We start from the raw sequence: 17,076 nt of genomic DNA on the forward strand, positions 1-17,076 counted from the left end.
AACTCCAAAGCTAGTTTCCATATATCAGTCTCAAGACTCTACCCCGAGCCCAATATCTCAGGCCCTTCCCAATCAACCTGCCAAATTTCAGCCCATTCCCACACCGTTACGACAAATGGCGAAATTACCCGAGGTGCGGTTTTTCTTTGTTAATTTTCTGTCCAACACTTCTTAAAACTCCAATGCTAGTTATCCTATATAAGTCTTGGGACTCCACCTCGAGTCCAATTTCTTGGGCCATTTCCAATCAACCTGCCAAATTTAAGCCCATTCCGACACCGTCGCGACAAATGACGAAATTGTCCCTGGTGCGATTTTTCTTTGTTAATTTTCTATCCAACACTTCTTCAAACTCCAAAGCTAATTGTCCTATATCAATCTCAGGACTCTGCCCCAAGTCCATTTTTTCAGGCTGTTTCTAATGAACGTGCAAAATTTCAGCCCATTCTGACACCATCGCGACAAATGACAAAATTACCCCTGGTGTGGTTTTTCTTTGTTAATTTTCTGTCCAACGGTTCCTCAAACTCCAAAGCTAGTCATCCATATCAGTCTAGGGACTCCACCCTGAGTCCAATTTCTCGAGCCGTTTCCAATCAGCCTGCTAAATTTCAACCCATTCCCACACCATCGGGACAAATGACGAAATTGTCCCAGATGCGATTTTTCTTTGTTAGTTTTCTGTCCAACACTTCTTCAAACTCCAAAGCTAGTTGTCCTCTATCAGTCTCAGGACTAAACCTTGAGTCCAATTACTCGGGTCATTTTCAAACTACCTGCCAAATTTCAGCCCATTCCAACACCGTCGCGACAAATGACAAAATTTCCCCCTGGTGCAGTTTTTCTTTATTAATTTTTTGTCCAACACATCTTCAAACTCCAAAGCTAGTTGTCTTGTATCAGTCTCAGGACTTCGCCCCGAGTCCAATTTCTCGGGCCGTTTCCAATGAACCTAGAAAATTTCAGCCCATTCCGACACCAACGCGACAAATGATGAAATAGCCCCTGGTGCGATTTTTCTTTGTTAATTTTCTGTCCAACACTTCTTCAAACTCCAAAGTAGTTGCCCTATATCATTCTCAGGACTCCACCCTAAGTCCAATATCTCGGGCTGTTTCCAATCAACCTGCCAAATTTCAGCCCATTCCCACACCGTCGCGGCAAATGGCGAAATTACCCTAGGTGCGGTTTTTCTTCGTTAATTTTTTGTCCAAAACTTCTGCAAACTCCAATGCTAGTTATCCGATATCAATCTTGGGTATCCACCCTGAGTCCAATTTCTCTAGCCATTTCCAATCATCCTACCATGTTTAAGCCCATTCCGACACCGTCGCAACAAATGACGAAACTGCCACGGGTGCGGTTTTTCTTTGTTAATTTTCTATCCAACACTTCTTCAAACTCCAAAGCTAATTATCCTATATCAGTCTCAGAACTCTACCCCAAGTCCATTTTTTGGGCCGTTTTCAATGAACCTGCAAAATTTCAGCCCATTCCGACACCATCGCGACAAATGATGAAATTGTCCCTGGTGCGATTTTTCTTTGTTAATTTTCTGTCCAACACTTCTTCAAACTCCAAAGGTATCAATCTCGAGAATCCACCCTGAGTCCAATTTCTTGGGCCATTTCCAATCAACCTGCCAAATTTCTGACCATTTCTACACCGTCGCGACAAATGACGAAATTGCCCCTTGTGCAGTTTTTCTTTATTAATTTTCTGTCCTACACTTCTTCAAACTCCAAAGCCAGTTGTCCTATATCAGTCTTGGGACTCCACGCCAAGTCCAATTTTTTGGGCCATTTTCAATGAACCTGCAAAATTTCAGCCCATTCCGACATCGGCGCGATAAATGACTAACTTGCCCCTGGTACAATTTTTCTTTGTTAATTTTCTGTCCAAAACTTCTTCAAACTCAAAAGCTAGTTGCCCTATATCAAGCTCGGGACTCGGCTGGAGCCAAATTTCTCAAGTCGTTTCCAATCAACCTATCAAATTTCAACCCATTCCCACACTGTCGCGACAAATGACAAAATTGCCCCAGGTGCAGTTTTTCTTTGTTATTTTCTGTCCAACACTTCTTCAAACTCCAAAGCTAGTTGTCCTATATCAATCTTGAGACTCAGCCCCGAGTCCAATTTCTCGGGTCGTTTCCAATCAACTTGCCAAATTTCAGCCCATTCCGACACCATCGCAACAAATAACAAAATTGCCCCTGGTGCGGTTTTTCTTTATTAATTTTCTGTCCAACACTTCTTCAAACTCCAAAGCTAGTTGTCCTATATCAATCTTGAGACTCAGCCCCGAGTCCAATTTCTCGGGTCGTTTCCAATCAACTTGCCAAATTTCAGCCCATTCCGACACCATCGCAACAAATAACAAAATTGCCCCTGGTGCGGTTTTTCTTTATTAATTTTCTGTCCAACACTTCTTCAAACTCCAAAGCTAGTTGTCCTGTATCAGTCTCAGGACTTCACCCCAAGTCCAATTTCTCGGGCTGTTCCCAATCGACCTACTAAATTTTAGACCATTTCGACGTCGTCGCGTCAAATGAAGAAATTGCCCGAGGTGCAGTTTTTATTCATTAATTTTCTGTCCAACACTTCTTCAAATTCCAAAACTTGTTGTCCTATATCAGTCTCGAGACTCCAGCCTGAGTTCAATTTCTTGGGCCGCTTTCGATCAACCTGCCAAATTTCAAACCATTTCGACACCGTCGCGACAAATGACGAAATTGCCCTTGGTAGAGTTTTTCTATATTAATTTTCTGAAGAACACTACTTTAAACTCCAAAGCTAGTTGTCCTGTATCAGTCTTGAGATTTGACCTCGAGTCCAATTTCTTGGGCCGTTTCCAATCATGCTACCATATTTCAGCCAATTCCGACTCCATCGCGACAAATGACGAAATTGCCCCTAGTGCGGTTTTTCTTTGTTAATTTTCTGTCCAACACTTCTTTAAACTCCAAAGATAGCTGTCCTATATCAGTCCCGGGACTCTACCCCGAGTCCATGTTCTCGGGCCATTTCCAATCAATCTGCCAAATTTAAGCCCATTCTGGTACAGTTGTGACAAATGACGAAATTGTCCCTGGTGCAGTTTTTATTTGTTAATTTTCTGCCCAACACTTCTTCAAACTCCAAAGCTAGTTGTCCTATATCAGTCTCAAGATTCCACCCCAAGTCCAATTTCGTGAGCCGTTTCCATCAACCTGCCAAATTTCTGACCATTTCAACACCGTCGCGACGAATGACGAAATTGCCCCTAGTGCAGTTTTTCTTTATTAATTTTCTGTCGAACACTACTTCAAACTCCAAAGCTAGTTTTCTTGTATCAATCTCAGGACTTGTCCCTGAGTCCAATTTCTCAGGCCGTTTCCAATCAATCGGCCATATTTCAGCCCATTCCGACGCTATCACAACAAATGACGAAATTGCCCCTGGTACGGTTTTTCTTTGTTAATTTTTTGTCTAACACTTCTTTAGATTACAAAACTAGTTTTCTTATATCAATCCCAAGACTCCCCCCTAAGACCAATTTCTCAGGTAGTTTCCAATCAACTTGCAAAATTTAAGCCCATTCCGGCACCGTTTCGACAAATGACGAAATTGCCCCTGGTACGGTTTTTCTTTGTTAATTTTCTATCCAACACTTCCTCAAACTCCAAAGCTAGTTATCCTATATCAGTCTGGGGACTCCACCCTGAGTCCAATTTCTCAGGCCGTTTCCAATCAATATGCCAAATTTCAGATCATTCCAACACCGTCGTGACAAATGGCGAAATTGCCCCTTGTACGGATTTTCTTTATTGATTTTCTGTCCAACATTACTTCAAACTCCAAAGCTAGTTGTTCTATATCAGTCTCAAGACTTGGCCCTGAGTCTAATTTGTCGGGCCTTTTCCAATCAGCCAGCCAAATTTCATCCCATTCCGACCAATCGCGGCAAATGACGAAATTGCCCTAGGTGCGGTTTTTCTTTGTTAATTTTCTATCCATTACATCTTCAAACACCAAAGCTCTTTGCCCTATATTAGCCTCGGGACTCCACCCTAAGTCTAATTTTTCGGGCCGTTTTCGATCCACCTTTCAAATTTCAGCCCATTCCGACCGCGTCGCGACAAATGACGAAATTGCCCCTGGTGGGATTTTTCGTTGTTAATTTTCTGTCCAACACTTCTTCAAACTCCAAAGCTAGTTGCCCTGTATCAATCTCGAGACTCTGCTCCGGGTCCATTTTCTCGGGCCACATCCAATCAACCTACCAAATTTCAGACCATTTCTACACCGTCGCGACAAATGACGAAATTGCCCCTTGTGCAGTTTTTATTTATTAATTTTCTGTCCAACACTTCTTCAAACTCCAAAGGTATTATCCTATATCGATCTTGGGACTCTGCCCCAAGTCCAATTTTTCGGTTTGTTTCCAATGAACCTTCAAAATTTCAGCCCATTCCGACACCGTCGCGACAAATGACAAAATTGCCCCTGGTGCGATTTTTCTTTGTTAATTTTTTGTCCAACACTTCTTCGAACTGAACCTTCAAAATTTCAGCCCATTCCGACACCGTCGCGACAAATGACAAAATTGCCCCTGGTGCGATTTTTCTTTGTTAATTTTTTGTCCAACACTTCTTCAAACTCCAAAGCTAGTTGCCCTATATCAGTCTCGAGACTCAGCCTCGAGTCCAATTTCTTGATCCGTTTCCAATCAACATGCCAAATTTCAGCCCATTCCCACACCATCGCGACAAATGACGAAATTGCCCCAGGTGCAGTTTTTCTTTATTAAATTTCTGTCCAACACTTCTTCAAACTCCAAAGCTAGTTGCCCTAGATCAATCTCAAGACTCAGCCTCCAGTCCAATTTCTCGGGTCGTTTCCAATCAACCTACCAAATTTCAGCCCATTCCGACACCGTCGCAACAAATAACAAAATTACCACTGGTGCAGTTTTTCTTTATTAATTTTCTATCCTACACTTCTTCAAACTCTGAAGCTGGTTGCCCTATATCAGTCTCAGGACTTCGCCCCAAGTCCAATTTCTCGGGCCATTTCCAATCAACCTGCTAAATTTCAGACCATTCGACATCATCGCGTAAAATGACGAAATTGCCCCAAGTGCGGTTTTTATTTGTTAATTTTCTATCCAACACTTCTTCAAACTCCAAAGCTTGTTGTCCTATATCAATTTCAAGACTCCAGCCCTAGTCCAATTTCTCGAGCAGTTTTCGATCAACCTGCCAAATTTCAGACCATTTCGACACCGTCGCGACAAATGACGAACTTGTCCCTAGTGCAGTTTTTCTATATTAATTTCCTATTGAACACTACTTCAAACTCCAAAGCTAGTTGTCCTGTATCAGTCTCAGGATTTGGGCCCGAGTCCAATTTCTCGAGCCTTTTCCAATCATACTGCCATATTTCAGTCCATTCCGACTTCGTCGCGGCAAATGATGAAATTACCCCTGGTGCGGTTTTTCGTTGTTACTTTTCAGTCCAACACTTCTTTACACTCCAAAGCTAGTTGTCCTATATTAGTCCCAAGACTTCACCCCGAGTCCAAGTTCTCGGGCCATTTCCAATCTATCTGCCAAATTTAAGCCCATTTCGGTACAGTTCGACAAATGACGAAATTGTCCCTAGTGCAATTTTTCTTTATTAATTTCCTGTCGAACACTGCTTCAAACTCCAAAGCTAGTTTTCCTTTAGCAATCTTAGGACTTGGCCCTGAGTCCAATTTCTTGGGCCGTTTCCAATCAACCGGCCATATTTTAGCCCATTTCGACGCCGTCGTGACAAATGATGAAATTGCCCCTGGTGCGATTTTTCTTTGTTAATTTTCTGTCCAACACTTCTTTAAACTACAAAGCTAGTTGTCCTATATCAATCTCAAGACTTGGCCCCGAGTCTAATTTCTCAGGCTGTTTCCAATCAACCTGCCAAATTTTAGCCCATTCCGACGTCGTCGCGACAAATGACGAAATTGCCCTAGGTGTGGTTTTTCTTTGATAATTTTCTGTCCATCACTTCTTCAAACACCAAAGCTAGTTGCCCTATATCAGTCTTAGGACTCAACCCTGAGTCCAATTTCTTGGGCCATTTCCAATCAACCTTCCAAATTTTAGCCCATTCCGACACCGTCGCGATAAATGAGGAAATTGCCCCTAGTGCTGTTTTTCTTTATTAATTTTCTGTCTAATTCCTCTTTAAACTCCAAAGCTAATTGTCCTATATCAATTCCAAGACTCCACCCTGAGTCCAATTTCGCGGGCTGTTTCCAATCAACCTGCCAAATTTAAGCCCATTCCGGCACCGTCACGAAAAATGACGAAATTACCCCTGGCACGGTTTTTCTTTAGTAATTTTCTGTCCAACACTTCTTCGAACTCCAAAGCTAGTTTCCTGTATCAGCCTCGGGACTTAGCCTCGAGTCCAATTTGTCAAGCCGTTTCCAATCAACCTGCCAAATTTTAGCCCATTTCGATGTCGTCGCGGTAATTGATGAAATTTCCCCTGGTGCGGTTTTTCTTTGTTAATTTTCTGTCCATCACTTCTTCAAACTCCAAAGCTAGTTATCCTATATTAGTCTCGACACTCTACCCCGAGTCCAATTTCTTGTGCCATTTCCAATCAACCTTCCAAATTTTAGCCCATTCCGATATCGTCGCGACAAATGATGAAATTTCCCTTGGTGCGGTTTTTCTTTGTTAATTTTCACTTCTTCAAACTCCAAAGCTAGTTATCCTATATTAGTCTCGACACTCCACCCCGAGTCCAATTTCTTGTGCCATTTTCAATCAACCTTCCAAATTTTAGCCCATTCCGATATCGTCGCGACAAATGATGAAATTTCCCTTGGTGCGGTTTTTCTTTGTTAATTTTCTGTCCAACAGTTCCTCAAACTCCAAAGCTAGTTATCCTAAGTCAGTCTAGGGACTTTGAACTGAGTCCAATTTCTCAAGCCATTTCCAATGAACCTACCAAATTTCAGCCCATTCCAATATCGTCGCGACGAATGACGAAATTACTCCTGTTGCGGTTTTTCTTTGTTAATTTTCTGTCCAACACTTCCTCATACTCCAAAGCTAGTTATCCGATATCAGTCTAGGGACTCTGTCCTAAGTCCAATTTCTCAGGACATTACCGATCAACCTGTCAAATTTCAAACCATTTCGACACCGTCGCGATAAATGACGGAATTGCCCCTGGTGCGGTTTTTCTTTGTTAAATTTCTGTCCAACACTTCTTCAAACTCCAAAGCTGGTTGTCCTTTATCAGTCTCAGGACTCTGCCTTGAGTCCAATTTCTTGGGCCATTCCCAATAAACATGCCAAATTTCAGACCATTTCGACGACGTCGCCTCAAATGACAAAATTGTCCCAAGTGCGGTTTTTATTTGTTAATTTTCTGTCCAACACTTCTTCAAACTCCAAAGCTTGTTGTCCTATATCAATCTCAAGACTCCAGTCGGAGTCCAATTTCTCGGGCAATTTTTGATCAACCTGCCAAATTTCAGACCATTTCGATACCGTCGCAACAAATGACGAAATTGCCCCTAGTGCAGTTTTTCTTTATTAATTTTCTATCAAACACTACTTCAAACTGCAAAGCTATTTGTCCTATATCAGTCTTCGGACTTGGCCCCGAGTCCAATTTCTCGGGCCTTTTCCAATCATACTTCCATATTTCAGGCCGACTCCGTCGCGGCAAATGACGAAATTACCTCTGTTGCGGTTTTTCGCTGTTACTTTTCAGTCCAACACTTCTTTACACTCCAAAGCTAGTTGTCCTATATTAGTCCTTGGACTCCACCTTGAATCCAAGTTCTCGGGCCATTTCCAATCAATCTGCCAAATTTAAGCCTATTCTAGTACAGTTGCGATAAATGACGAAATTGCCCCTGGTGCGGTTTTTCTTTGTTAATTTTCTGTCCAACAATTCCTCAAACTCCAAAGCATAGTTTTCCTATATCAGTCTCGAGACTCCGCCCCAAGTCCAATTTCTCAAGCAGTTTCCAATCAACCTGCCAAATTTCAGACCATTTCAACACCGTCGCGACAAATGATAAAATTGCCCCTGGTATAGTTTTTCTTTATTAATTTTCTGTTGAACAGTACTTCAAACTCCAAAGCTAGTTTTCCTGTATCAGTCTCGAGACTTGGCCTTGTGTTCAATTTCTCGGGCCGTTTCCAATCAACTAGCCATATTTCAGCCCATTTCAACGACGTCACGGCAAATGACGAAATTACCCCGGGAGCGGTCTTTCTTTGTTAATTTTCTGTCCAACACATCTTTAAACTACAAAGCTAGTTTTCCTATATCAATCCCTGGACTCTGGCTCGGGTCCAATTTCTTGGGCTGTTTCCAATCAACCTACCAAATTTAAGCCCATTCCGGCACCGTTGCGACAAATGACGAAATTAACCCTAGTGCGGTTTTTCTTTGTTAATTTTCTGTCCAACACTTCGTCAAACTCCAAAGCTAGTTGTCCTATGTTAATTCGAGACTCCACCTTGACTCTAATTTCTTGGGCGATTTCCAATCAACCTGCCAAATTTCAGACCATTCCGACACCGTCGCGACAAATGATGAAATTGCCCCTGGTGCAGATTTTCTTTATTGATTTTTTTGTCAAGCACTACTTCAAACCCCAAGCTAGTTGTCTTATATCAGTCTTGGGACTCAGCCTTCAGTCCAATTTATCGGGCCATTTCCAATCAACCAGCCAAATTTCAGCCCATTCCGACGCCGTCGCGGCAAATTACGAAATTGGCCTAGGAGCGATTTTTCTTTGTTAATTTTTTGTCCAACATTTCTTCAAAATCCAAAACTAGTTGCCCTATATCAGTCTCAGGACTCTGCCTTGAGTTCAATTTATTGGGTCATTTTCGATCAACCTGCCAAATTTCAGCCCATTCCGACACCGTCGCGGCAAATGATTAAATTGCCCCTGGTGCAGTTTTTCTTTGTTAATTTTCTGTCCCACACCTTTTCAGACTCCAAAGATAGTTGTCCAATATCAACCACAAGACCCCACCCCATGTCCAATTTCTGAGGCTGTTTCCAATCAACCTGCCAAATTTCAGCCCATTCCAACACCGCCGCGATAAATGACGAAATTGCGCATGGTGCGGTTTCTCTTCATTAATTTTCTGCCCAATATTTATTCAAACTCCAAAGCTAGTTGTCCCATATCAATTTTACGACTCTGCCCTGAGTCCAATTTCTTAGGCGTTTCTAATCAACCTGTCAAATTTCCGCCCATTTCGACACCGTCGCGACAAATGACAAAATTATCCCTAGTGCGGTTTTTCTTTGTTAATTTTCTGTCCAACACTTCTACAAACTCTAAAGCTAGTTGTCCTCTATCAATCATAGGGATCTACCCCAGGTCCAATTTCTCGAGCCGTTTCCAATCAACCAGACAAGTTTCAGTCCATTCCGATGTCGTCGCAGCTAATGACGAAGTTTCCCCTGGTGCGATGTTTCTTTGTTAATTTTCTATCCATCACTTCTTCAAACTCCAAAGCTAGTTGCCCTGTGTCAGTCTCGGTAGTCTCAAAACTCCACACTGAGTCCAATGTTCTGTGCCGTTTTCAATCAACCTGCCAAATTTCAGCCCATTCCAACACCGTCGCGTCAAATGACGAAATTGCCTCTGGTGCAATTTTTCTTTGTTAATTTTCTGTCCAACACTTCTTCAAACTCCAAAGCCAGTTGTCCTATATTAGTCTCGAGACTCAGCCCCAAGTCCAATTTCTCGGGCTGTTGTCAACCTACAAAATTTCAGCCCATTCCGACACCATTGCGACAAATGACGAAATTGCCCTCGGTGCGATTTTTCTCTGTTAATTTTATGTCTAACACTTTTTCAAACTCCAAAGCTAGCTATCCAATATCAGTCCTAGGACTCAGCCCCATGTCCAATTTCTTGGGCCGTTTCCAATCAACCTGCCAAATTTTAGCCCATTTCAACACCGCCGCGACAAATGACGAAATTGCCCATGGTGCGATTTTTCTTCGTTAATTTTCTGCCCAATACTTCTTCAAACTCAAAAGCTAGTTGTCCTATATCGTTTTTAGGACTCTGCCCTGAGTCCAATTTCTCGGGCAGTTTCTAATCAACCTGTCAAATTTCAGACCATTTCGACACCATCGCGACAAATGTCGAAATTGCCCCTCGTGCAGTTTTTCTTTAGTAATTTTCTGTAGAACACTACTTCAAACTCCAAAGCTAGTTGTCCTGTAGTAGTCCTAGGACTATCTCGAGTCTAAGTTGGTGGGCCGTTTTCAATCAACCTGCCAAATTTATGTCCATTCTGGCACCGTCACGAAAAATGACAAAATTGCCCCTGGTGCGATTTTTCTTTGTTAATTTTCTGTCCAACACTTCTTCAAACTCCAAAGTGAGTTTTTCGATATCAATCTGGGGACTCCATCCTGAGTCCAATTTCTCAGGTCGTTTCCAATCAAGCTTCCAAAATTCAGACCTTTTCGACACCGTCGCAACAAATGTCGAAATATCCCCTGGTGCAGTTTTTCTTTATTAATTTTCTGTCGAAAACTACTTCAAACTCCCAAGCTTGTTGTCCTGTATTAGTCTAGGGACATGGCCCCGAGTCCAATTTCCTGGGCCATTTTCAATCAACCGTCAAATTTTAGCCCATTCCGACACCGTCGCGACAAATGAAGAAATTGTTCCTGGGGCGGTTTTTCTTTATTAAATTTCTGTCCAACACTTCTTCAAACTCCAAAGCTAGTTGTCCTATATCAATCTGGGGACTCTGCCTCGAGTCCAATTTCTCGGGCCGTTTCCAATCAACCTGACAATTTTCAGCCCATTCCGATGTCGCCGCGGCTAATGACGAAATTTTCCCTGGAGCGATGTTTCTTTGTTAATTTTCGGTCCATCACTTCTTCAAACTCCAAAGCTAGTTGTCCTATATCGGTCTTAGAAATCTACCCTAGGTCCAATTTCTCGGTCCATTTCCAATCAACCTACCAAATTTCAACCCATTCCGACACCGTCGCGACAAATGACGAAATTGTCCCTGGTGCGGTTTTTTTTGTTAATTTTCTGTCCAACGCTTCTTCGAACTCCAAAGCTAGTTGCCCTATATCAATCTAGGGACTCCACCCCAAGTCCAATTTCTCAGGCTGTTTCCAATCAACTTGAAAAATTTCAGTCAGTTCCGACACCGTCGCGACAAACGACGAAATTGCCCATGGTACGGTTTTTCTTTGTTAATTTTTGCCCAACACTTCTTCAAACTCTAAAGCTAGTTGTCCTCTATCAGTCTTAGGCTCCACCCTGAGTTTGACTTCTTGGGCAGTTTCCAATCAACCTGCCAAATTTTAGCCCATTCCGACACCGTCTCGACAAATGATAAAATTGCCCTTGGTACGGTTTTTCTTTGTTAATTTTCTATCTAACACATCTTCAAACTCCAAAGCTAGTTGTCCAATATCAATCTTAGGACTCCACCTTGAGTCCAATTTCTCGAGGTATTTCCAAACAAACTGCCAAATTTCAGCCCATTCCGACACCGTTACGACAAATGACGAAATTGCCCCTGGTGCAATTTTTCTTTGTTAATTTCTTGTCCAACACTTCTTCAAACTCAAAAGCTATTTGTCCTATATCAGCCTTGGGACTCCACCTCGAGTCAAAACTCTCAGGCCGCTTCCAATCAACTTGCCAAATTTCAACCCATTCCGACACCGTCGCAACAAATGACGAAATTGCCCTTGGTGCGATTTTTCTTTGTTAATTTTCTGTCCAACACTTCTTCAAACTCCAAAGCTTGTAGTCCTATATCAGTCTCGGGACTCCGACCAAAGTCCAATTCCTCAAGACGTTTCCAATCATCCTACCAAATTTTAGCCCATTCCGACACCATTGCAACAGATGACGAGATTGTCCCTAGTGCGGTTTTTCTTTGTCAATTTTCTGTCCAACACTTTTTCAAACTCGAAAGCTAGTTGTCCAATATCAATCTTAGGATTCCAAACCATGTCCAATTTCTTAGGCCGTTTCCAATCAACCTGCCAAATTTCAGCCCATTCAGACACCGTCGTGACAAATGACGAAATTGCCCTTGGTGCGGTTTTTCTTTGTTAATTTTCTGTCCAACACTTCTTCAAACTCCAAAGCTAGTTGTCCTATTTCAAAATTGGGACTCCACCTCGAGTTCAATTTTCTAGGCCATTTTCAATCAACCTGCCAAACCTCAGCCCATTCCAGCACCGTCGCGACAAATGACAAAATTGCCTCTGGTGCGATTTTGCTTTGTTAATTTTCTGTCCAACACTTCTTCAAACTCCAAAGTTGGTTGTCCTATATCAGTCTTGGGACTTCGCCCTAAGTCTAATATCTCGAGCTGTTATCAACCTGCCAAATTTCAGCCCATTTCGACTCCGTCGCGGCAAATGATGAAATTGCCCCTGGTGCAGTTTTTCTTTGTTAATTTTCTGTCCCACACCTTTTCAAACTCCAAAGCTATTTGTCCAATATCAACCACAAGACTCCACCCCATGTCCAATTCTCTTGGGCCGTTTCCAATCAACCTACCGAATTTCAGCCCATTCCGACACCGTCGCGATAAATGATGAAATTGCCCATGGTGCGGTTTCTCTTCGTTAATTTTCTGCCCAATACTTCTTCAAACTCCAAAGCTATTTGTCCCATATCAGGTTTAGGACTTTGCCCCGAGTCCAATTTCTCAGGTGTTTCTAATCGACTTGTCAAATTTTAGCCCATTTCGACACCGTCGCGACAAATGACAAAATTGCCCCTAGTGCGGTTTTTCTTTGTTAATTTTCTGTCCAACACTTCTACAAACTCCAAAGCTAGTTGTCTTCTATCAATCACAGGGATCTACCCTAGGTCCAATTTCTTGGGATGTTTCCAATCAGCTAGACAAATTTCAGCCCATTCCGATGTCGTCGCGACTAATGACGAAATTTCCCCTGGTGCGATGTTTCTTTGTTAATTTTCTGTCCATCACTTCTTCAAACTCCAAAGCTAGTTGTCCTATATCGGTCTCAGTACTCTACCCTGAGTCCAATTTCTCGGGCCATCTCCAATCAACCTACCAAATTTCAGCCCATTCCGACACCGTCGCGACAAATGACGAAATTGCCCTTGGTGCGGTTTTTCTTTGTTAATTTTCTGTCCAGCGCTTCTTCAAACTCCAAAGCTAGTTTCCAAATATCAATCTAGGGACTCAACCCCAAGTCCAATTTCTCAGGCTATTTCCAATCAATTTGGAAAATTTTAGTCCGTTCCGACACCGTCACGGCAAATGCCGAAATTGCCCAGGGTGCGGTTTTTCTTTTTTAATTTTTGCCCAACACTTCTTCAAACTCCAAAGCTAGTTGTCCTCTATCAGTCTTAGGCTCCACCCTAAGTTCGACTTCTCGGGCAGTTTCCAATCAACCTGCCAAATTTTAGCCCATTCCGACACCGTCTCGACAAATGACAAAATTGCCCTTCGTACGGTTTTTCTTTGTTAATTTTCTATCTAACACATCTTCAAGCTCCAAAGCTAGTTGTCCAATATCAATCTTGGGACTCCACCTTGAGTCCAATTTCTCGAGGTATTTCCAAACAAACTGTCAAATTTCAGCCCATTCCGACACCGTTACGACAAATGATGAAATTGCCCCTGGTGCAATTTTTCTTTGTTAATTTCTTGTCCAACACTTCTGCAAACTCAAAAGCTATGTGTCCTATATCAGCCTTGGGACTCCACCTCAAGTCAAAACTCTCAGGGCGCTTCCAATCAACTTGCCAAATTTCAACCCATTCCGACACCGTCGCGACAAATGGCGAAATTGGCCCTTGGTGCGGTTTTTCTTTGTTAATTTTCTGTCCAACACTTCTTCAAACTCCAAAGCTAGTAGTCCTATATCAGTCTCGAGACTCCGACCAAAGTCCAATTCCTCAAGCCATTTCCAATCATCCTACCAAATTTTAGCCCATTCCGACACCATTGCAACAAATGACGAGATTGTCCCTGGTGCGGTTTTTCTTTGTCAATTTTCTGTCCAACACTTTTTCAAACTCGAAAGCTAGTTGTCCAATATCAATCTTAGGATTCCAAACCATGTCCAATTTCTTAGGCCGTTTCCAATCAACCTGCCAAATTTCAGCCCATTCAGACACCGTCGCGACAAATGACGAAATTGCCCTTGGTACGGTTTTTCTTTGTTAATTTTCTGTCCAACACTTCTTCAAACTCCAAAGCTAGTTTTCCTATTTCAAACTTGGGACTCCACCTCGAGTTCAATTTTCTAGGCCGTTTCCAATCAACCTGCCAAACTTCAGCCCATTTCAACACCGTCGCGACAAATGACAAAATTGCCTCTGGTGCGATTTTTCTTTGTTAATTTTCTGTCCAACACTTCTTCAAACTCCAAAGTTGGTTGTCCTATATCAGTCTTGAGACTTTGCCCTAAGTCTAATTTCTTGAGCCGTTATCAACCGGCGAAATTTCAGCCTATTTCGACACCGTCGCGGCAAATGATGAAATTGCCCCTGGTGCGGTTTTTCTTTATTAATTTTCTGTCCCACACCTTTTCAAACTCCAAAGCTAGTTGTCCAATATCAACCACAAGACTCCACCCCGTGTCCAATTTCTTGGGCCGTTTCCAATCAACCTGCCAAATTTCAGCCCATTCCGACACCGTCGCGATAAATGACGAAATTGCCCATGGTGCAGTTTCTCTTCGTTAATTTTCTGCCCAGTACTTCTTCAAACTCCAAAGCTAGTTGTCCCATATCAGTTTTAGGACTCTGCCCCAAGTCCAATTTCTCAGGTGTTTCTAATCGACCTGTCAAATTTTAGCTCATTTCGACACCGTCGCGACAAATGACAAAATTGCCCCTAGTGCTGTTTTTCTTTGTTAATTTTCTGTCCAACACTTCTACAAACCCCAAAGCTAGTTGTCCTCTACCAATCGTAGGGATCTACCCCAGGTCCAATTTCTCGAGCCGTTTCCAATCAACCCGTCAAATTTCAGCCCATTCCGACACCGCCGTGACAAATGACGAAATTGCCCCTGGTGCGATTTTTCTTTGTTAATTTTCTATCCAACTCTTCTTCAAACTCCAAAGCTAGTTGCCCTGTATCAGTCTCAATAGTCTCAAAACTCCACACTGAGTCCAATTTTCTGCCTTGTTTTCAATCAACCTGCCAAATTTCAGCCCATTCCAACACTGTCGCGTCAAATGACGAAATTGCCTCTGGTGCAATTTTTCTTTGTTAATTATCTGTCCAACACTTCTTCAAACTCCAAAGCCAGTTGCCCTATATTAGTGTCGAGACTCAACCCAAGTCCAATTTCTTGGGCCGTTGTCAACCTGCCAAATTTCAGCCCATTCCGACACCGTTGCGACAAATGGCGAAATTGCCCCTGGAGCGATTTTTCTCTATTAATTTTATGTCCAACACTTTTTCAAACTCCAAAGCTAGCTATCCAATATCAGTTCCAAGACTTGGCCCCATGTCCAATTTCTTGGGCCGTTTCCAATCAACCTGCCAAATTTCAGCCCATTTCGACACTATCGCGACAAATGACGAAATTGCCCTTGGTGCGATTTTTCTTCGTTAATGTTCTGCCCAATACTTCTTCAAACTCAAAAGCTAGTTGTCCTATATCATTTTTTGGACTCCACCCTGAGTCCAATTTCTCGGGCCGTTTCTAATCAACCTGTCAAATTTCAGCCCATTTCGACACCGTCGCGACAAATGACAAATTTGCCCCCGGTGTGGTTTTTCTTTTGTAATTTGCTGTCCAACACTTGTTCAAACTCCAAAGCTAGTTATCTTATATCAATCTTGGGACTCCACCCTAGCTCCAATTTCTTGGGCCATTTCCAATCAACCCGTCAAATTTCACCACATTCCGGCACCGTCGCAACAAATGACAAAATTACCCCTGGTGCGGTTTTTCTTTGTTAAATTTCTATCCAACACTTCTTCAAACTCCAAAGCTAGTTGTCCTGTATCAGTCTTGGGACTCCACCCTGAGTCCTATTTTTCAGGCCGTTATCAACCTGTCAAATTTTAGCCCATTCCGTCACCGTCGCGACAAATAACGAAATTGCCCCTGGTGCGGTTTTCTTTGTTAATTTTCTGTCCTACGCTTTTCCAAACTCCAAGGCTAGTTGTCCAATATAAGTCTCAAGAATTTTCCCCAAGTCCAATTTCTCGGGCCGTTTCCAATCATCCTATCAACTTTCGGCCCATTCCGACAACGTCGCAACAAATGGATAAATTCTCCCTGGTGCGATTTTTATTTGTTAATTTTCTGTCCATCACTTCTTCAAACTCCAAAGCTAATTGCCCTATATCAGTCTTGGGACTCCGCCTCGAATCCAATTTCTTGGGCCATTTCCATTCTACCTGACAAATTTCAGCCCATTCCGACAGCGTCGCGACAAATGACGGAACTACCCCTGGTGCGATTTTTCTTTGTTATTCTCTATCCAACACTTCTTCAAGCTTCAAAGTTAGTTGTCCTATATCAAACTCAGGACTTCACCCCGAGTCCAATTTCTCAGGCCGTTTCCAATCAACCTGCCAAATTTCAGCCCATTTCGACACCGTCACGACGAATGACGAAATTATCCCTGGAGCGGTTTTTCTTTGTTAATTTTCTGTCCAACACTTCTTCAAACTCCAAAGCTAGTTGCCCTATATCAGTCTCCAGAATTCACCCCGAGTCCAATTTTTTGGGCCATTTTCAATCAACCTGCCAAATTTTTGCCCATCTCGAAATCGTCTCAAGAAATGTCGAAATTGCCCCGGGTGCAGTTTTTGTTTGTTAATTTTCTGTCCAACACTTATTCAAACTCCAAGGCTAGTTGTCCTATATCAGTTTTCTCGGTCCGTTTCCACTAATCCTACCAAATTTCAGCCCATTCTGACATCGTACGACAAATGACAAAATTGCCCCTAGCGCGATTTTTCTTTGTTAATTTTATGTCCAACAATTTTCAAACTCCAAATCTAGTTGTACTGTATCAATCTCAGGACTCCACCCCAAGTTCAATTTCTCGGGCCGTTGC

Source organism: Olea europaea, unplaced genomic scaffold, assembly GCF_002742605.1.
Source record: "Olea europaea var. sylvestris unplaced genomic scaffold, O_europaea_v1 scaffold8, whole genome shotgun sequence".
Taxonomy (NCBI): Eukaryota; Viridiplantae; Streptophyta; class Magnoliopsida; order Lamiales; family Oleaceae; genus Olea; species Olea europaea.